The 6,630-nt window shown below is 41.7% G+C and overlaps 1 long non-coding RNA gene across 1 annotated transcript; it reads left to right on the forward strand.

The window, feature by feature from the left end:
• Positions 1-2,747: 2,747 nt before the first annotated feature.
• LOC143435147 (uncharacterized) lies at positions 2,748-6,076 on the forward strand. Its single transcript, XR_013105157.1, has 3 exons — positions 2,748-2,928; positions 3,962-4,067; positions 4,548-6,076. It is a non-coding gene; the product is annotated as an uncharacterized LOC143435147 (long non-coding RNA).
• The last annotated feature ends 554 nt before the right edge of the window (positions 6,077-6,630 follow it).

A 6,630-nucleotide genomic window follows, 5' to 3' on the forward strand; every position in this document is an offset into this window, starting at 1 on the left:
TGCGTGTGTGCGTGTGTGCGTGTGTGCGTGTGTGCGCGCGCGCGCGCGCACACGCACACGCACACACACTAACAAAACAAAAATAAAGTAAACCCTGACAGCCTTCATTATCTGTAGGGCGGTGGGCTGTGAGAGGCAGCTGGGAGCTTGGTTGAGCACAGACCTGGAACCCCGGTAATACCCTAATGGGACTGTTCGGCCTTGCTCCTGGGCCCTGATTCCTTTCACTTACCATGTGCTAGGTGCTAGGTCACATAGCACAGGCAGCACAGGTAGAGGGCGTGACTACAGGCCACAGAGCCTCAAGAGACCTCCATATTAATGAGATACCTAAAGGCCTTACAAACGGTAATTAACCTCAGGGCGGCCCTGAGGACAGGGGGTACAGCTTCATCCACTTTCCACCATGACAATAAACCTTTTAAGATCATGGACTTCCTCTCATACTTGGGGCCTGCCATGCAGGACCCTGGAGGAGGTCTTCAACTACCGAGCCACCGAGGACTGGTCTACCTTCCAGCCATGGAGCCCGCCAACTCAAGTAAGCTAGCCGAGCCAGCCATGAGCCAAGCGAGTCGATGTGACCAAAAGTTTCCACCCTGCGGAACATTGCCGGAGCTCTCCCTCTCATCCCTCTAGGCTGTGGCCTGGTCCCACCTGTATGCCCCTCACCCCGTGTCTCAGTTCTTGTGTTGTTCCCAACTGCATCTGGGAGCCCAAGGACAGAGACCAGCTGATCTCCATCTAGCTGCTTTGGCCCGGAGACCCCCAACCCAGGAGCTCTGCCTCTGCAGGACTTCAGGCTGAGACCTCTTCACGTGCCCAAGCAGAGCCCGGTGGCTTCTCATAGCCCAGCTTCCTCCTGGGCCTCGTGGAGTGAACTCAGTCAAATTCCCTCTCTTCTGCCTCCCTGAGCCCTGGTTATAGCCATCTGGGGGGACAGACACTCGGGATCTACAACTCAGCCCAACAGAACCCATGCCCACGCATGAACCACAGCCCCACAATTATCCATCAGTCTCTTCCATCTTCTTTTAAAAATATTATTTTAGTTCATTTCAACAATTCAAGCCCTTTAATTGACTGCTTCTTCATACCATGCTTTAATGTTGGTTTCTTTTCAGCCGTGGTAATACTTTCATTGTACAGAGTTCCTCCTGTCCTGAAATCACCCCAGTCCTCACAGCCCAGGAAGAAGGAACACTTAAACCACTTGCAGATGCCTGAACACATATGGGCATGCAGGCACACACAAATAAATGTCCCCACACATAAAACAAATCGATTTCAGCATTAAGCCTCAGTGAGAGTTCACCCAAAAAGCTGTCAATGAATGTGAGTCACAGGTAATCAGTTTTCCTGGCATAAGTGGTGAGTCCTTACTGGTCTCAGTGCAAAGTCTTCTTTGTCTGTGTCATTATTTCTAGGCTTGTGAAACAGCATGATAAGTTTAAAAAAAAAAAAAAAAAAAGGCCTTGAAATATTATGTCTTCATTCCAAGGCAAAGCAACCTTGCTGTACTATCCCTGGTGGCTGGATAGAAGTTAGTTGCATATGCACTGTAGGTTAGCAAAAACCAAAGAGACAATAAATAACAGCAGTAACAATAAAACTTCCTTTATGAAAGGGAGCTTATTTCTTTAGGGAGACAACCTTTTGACACAAAATTGAAATGTTCAGTGACACAGAAGACAATGCAGAACAGACTCCTGTTTACGAACTCATATGAGGCTGTGAGAACATGATTTCTACAACGCATGCTCTAATTTTCCTTGGCTACAAAGTGACATTCAGCATGTGAGAGTCCATTTTTTTTCCATGCTGAGTTCATCTTTTATGGCCTTTTATCAGTGCAAATTATGGTGTGCCAGGTACTTACTTCTCTATAACAGGAGGGGTCAAGTAGATAATTAATGAGGCTCAATCTGTAAAAAGGAATAAAACCTCCAATTCCAGTCCTGGTTTATGACTCCATTTATTATGCAAGCTTGAGACTTCAAAGGGAGCTAACTCAACGAGGGCACTTTAATTACATTTTATTATATTTAAGAACTTTATGGAAATTTCTCCTGCCGCAGAGAAATGTTTCCTGAGAACACTTTTCTCCACAGCAGGGCCCCTGTTCCCAGAGCAACTACAGAGAGGAGCCGCTGGCACCTCCTCAGATCTGAGACAGAAGGTGCAAACAGCTGCTGGGTGGAACACTGGCCCAAGGACAGTGGCTCTTACTGAGACTGAAACCACGGGACCTAACCATCCACCCTTGAAAGGCTTTCTGAGTTCAGACTTCCCCTTTGGCAAACTGGAAGGCTCAAGTTCAGAGACAAGTTTTTAGTGGACCAAATACAACCTGTTGGTCTTACAAAGACCTCACTGATAGCCACTGCCACAATAGAAACAAAGCAAAACTCAGAACAAAGAAGAGAAAGCACAAGTATCTCCAGGCATTTTGCAGCTTGACTTGAAAGAACTTTATCATACTCGACAGAGAGGAGACCTTCCCTTGAATAGCCCTTATCTTCCATGCAACACAAAACCAAGCAAAATGGACTCTTAGGTTAATGTGCACTGGTGTCTGATTGCAGGGCAAAGGGCCAGGGTTCCTTCCTTCTCATCCAGCTCAGCTCCAGTACCAACTTGTCTTGTGGCCTTGGGCAAAGCCATTTGTTGTCTCCGCCCACTGCTGAAATGACAGGTGGTGGTTCTGTGAAGGCTGACCTCATTGGGACTTTGTGCAGACAAGTTTAATGCATTTTCTTTCTTTTGGGGGAGAAAAAAAAGCTCTGGATTTATTCCGTTAGAATTGTTTAATAAGTTTCGGATGGAGGAAGGCTGAACGAATCCTTAGAAAGAGGAAAAGCTAAAGGGGAAGTGGTTGATTTCTCAGATTAAAGGATGGAACAGCATGTCCAAAGTTGCTCCAGTAAGGTAAATGAACTAATACAATACTTAAAACTGACTCTGCTGTGGGAGGAAATTTCCCTCAGGGTTGAATAGTTTGACGTTTTTCTCGCCTTTCACAGTAGATTACCCTTATGACTTTTTAGATGATAAAGTGTAGGGGTCATAATTTACTTTGAATGAAAAATTTAAAAAAAAACTATCATTTCCCCCCAGGTATTTCTCGTCATTGACCCAAAGGTTGTATTGCCACGGGATAGCTATGAAGGTGGTCCAACAAAGAATTGTAAATGTATCTAAAACTTAGTCTGTTTGGTCTTCTTTGGTGGGTAGTTTAACCCCAAATTTATTTTTATCTCCTTATTTTGTATAACTCGACTGCATGGTTTTGAGGCCTTTGCTACTGAAAACACTGTGTGGTAAGGTCAGGGAGCTAGACACAGAAAAGTCGCAGGAGAGATACAACTTGAAAGTTGTGACAGGGTTCAACATTGTAATTTTTTACTAAAACTTTTACTTACAGAACTTCAGGTTGAAGATAGATAGATAGATAAATAGATAGATAGATAGATAGATAGACAGACAGAGCCTCATCTTGACTGCTGCATGTAAGAGCATGGCCACAATTTATGATGCACTGTTCATTTCTTAAGACATCATTCTTATCTTCAACAATCTTAAAGTTTATTTAAAAATATTTGTATGCCTATAAACTATTGTAAACAGGCAGCTTTTGTGGAAATCTAACAGCCTGAGTAGTCATAGACCTTGTAAATAGGCAGCCTTGGTGGGTAGTACCAAATTAGGTAAGGACAAGTGAATCATAGGCAGAGTCATAGTGACCTGACCCCTGAACCTTCACCCAGCTGATACCCTGTTCTGAAAGATATCTGTACTCCCCCTGACATCTATGATCCTGAGTCATCCCCTTCCCCACATCCTGCATTTTTGTGTTTATAACCCCTGTGTTAAAAAGTAAAAATTATGATTTGATAATAATAAAAAAAAGAAAAAATAAATAAATAAATAAAAATATCTGTAACTCACTAATTGTTACAAGGTCTTCTGATGAGTGCCCTGTCAAAACACAGAGGAACGCTGTATGAGGAGACAGAACTAAGAAGAACATTCTGAAAACCTTTTGGAAAACAAGACCAACTCACATAGTAAGTGATGAGGAGATGCTTTTCAGATAAGGAGGGGAGAAAGTGCTTTCTGTACCCTAGAGGATACAACAGCAAGGATGATCAGAGCAACATATACATGCTTAGGAAGGTGTAGAAGCAGGAAATGGCATACAGGCTCAGAAAGTAATTCCACAAAGATGGAGTGGAAAGACGGCAGAAGCTGAAGCCTGGGCAGTCAGCAACAGGCTCTTAGAAAGAGAATAGTCTGTAATCAGTGTACATTTTGATTCTGCCACATCACGTTTCTTAATTCTAGAACAGGTTTCTTAATTCTTTAAGTAGAATGTGAGTAACAGTAACACCCATACACACCAAAGTGTTGTCATAAAAATGAGGTTAGGTAGCATGTGACAGTCGCATAAAATAATTAGGAAGAGATTGGTATGAAATTGCTTCTGAATCAATACACATTTATTACTATTCATGTACCTGACAAAGCCTTTTGTCTTTATTCTGTAGGTCAAGGGAAGCCATTAAAGTATCTCTAAAAGACCACCGAATGATAAATGTTGCAAGGAGAAAGAAAAGGAAGAAGTTTGTCACTTGCTGTATTAGAGGGAAGAGCATTTGCCATTATGTGCAGATTCACATTACATCAGACAAGGAGGATCAGATGTCTCCCAGGTTTGAGACTTGAAGAACTGGTTTGGACAGTAGTAGTATCCACCTGAGCAAGAAGATATATTAAAACACAGAGATCTAGTGTTAGTCAAAATTCTTTTTTTTCCACACGTAAAAGGTGAGGCATCCAGGAAGTCTGAGGGACAGTGAGCAGGGCTGGATGCTTAGGTCTAGATCTCTAAAGGGAAGCCGCGGGTCTCAAGCACAGCGATCCCACTTCAGTTGAAGACTACCAGCAACTTCTAAAGGGTTTCCTAATCGGATGAGATTATTCATGGAGAAGGCTCGATGGAATGTGAGTCTGAGAAAGAAAAGTGTGAGAGAAGAAAGAGGAAGTGAGGTTGCAGAAATTAAGGGCAGATTTGCACTGCATTTAGAGTCCTCTGTTGGCATAAGTCTCAAACGCTGTTCCTATTTCTCCATGCTTCTACCAAGAGCCCCTCCATCTCCCTTGGGTCACTTTTGTGCATCACAGCATCCTGCCGAGACTCCTTAATCTCCTTTGAGTGCATGATAGGCATGCACTAGTAGATAACAAAAGCCATACAAAAATTGCACATAAAACAATGTCTTTTCCCAAAATTTATTAAAACTTCTTGAAATTGTAATCAGATATATTGATATGACTTTCTCAGCAATTAGAAATCCAGGATAATCTGAAACAACAAAAATAAAATATGGTAAATTTAACACTTTAAAATATTCATCATAAACATAGATACCAGAGGTTGTGTTTTTCTCATTGTTATTACAATGTACCTGATAAAAAACAGCTCTAAGGAAAGGGATTTGATTGGATCCCATTGCTTCGTAAGGATATAGGCCATCACTTGATGGAGGCATGGCAACAGCTAGTCACATGACATCTGTAGTCAGAAAACAGTGGCCAAAGCTGTTGCTTAGCTAAAGTTTTCCTTTTCACTCAGTCCAGAACCCTAGCCCATGCCATGTTGCCACTCACATCTAGGTAATCCTTCCCACTTCAGTTACCAGTCTTGAAACTACCTCACAGGCATGCTCAGAGATGTGTCTCCTAGGTAACTCTAGAGCAGTGATTCTCATAACGTGTCAACCCTTTAACATGCTTTCTCATGTGGTGGTGATTCCCAATCATAAAGTTATTCCATTGCTACTTCATAACTGTACTGTTGTTACTATTGTGAAGCATAATATAAATTTTGATATGTAGAATATCTGATATGTGACCCCTGTGAAAGGGCTATTTTAACCTCTGAGACCCACAGGTTAAGAACCACTAATCTAGATCCTGGCAAGTTGACAACATGAACCATCACGTTTGCCACGGTGACAATGCATCATAAATGAAGTCAAATTAATATGCATTTCATATCACAGATGAAGGCTATCCATAGCACACAGAAGGTATCTGGGAACCATGATGACAAATACAAATTGTAGTAATTATATATGAGCATGGATCACAGAGACATAGGGAAAAAAAAAAAGACCTAGAAATGACCCTAAATAAATGGAATATGAGTGTGGAATGCTGAGGCAGCATTTTTATTTAAGAGTTTTGAGGTGTGGTACTTTCAAATAGCTTGTTTTGTTGATGAGACTCTTGAGAAATAGACACTCTAATACATTGCAGTCAGAAGTTGAAATGGATACAGCCTGAATAACCTTGAAGAAAAGATTTAGTAATATTTATCAAAATTATAGACGACTTTCCCTTGCATCAGAAATCTCATTGTTAAGAGTCTTGCCTACACATAATCCTGTGTGAGTACAAAATGATACATAGAAAAAATGATTTGTCGTGACATTTTTTGTAATAGCCAGAGGTCAAACATTCACAGGATGGCAGCAGGGCAGATGGTTGAATGAAGTCTCATGCATTCTTCAGAATGTACTAACATGCAGTCATTAAAAATGAAAAATAACAAAATGAAGACAGACT

Source organism: Arvicanthis niloticus, chromosome 19 (assembly GCF_011762505.2).
Source record: "Arvicanthis niloticus isolate mArvNil1 chromosome 19, mArvNil1.pat.X, whole genome shotgun sequence".
NCBI classification, from domain to species: Eukaryota; Metazoa; Chordata; class Mammalia; order Rodentia; family Muridae; genus Arvicanthis; species Arvicanthis niloticus.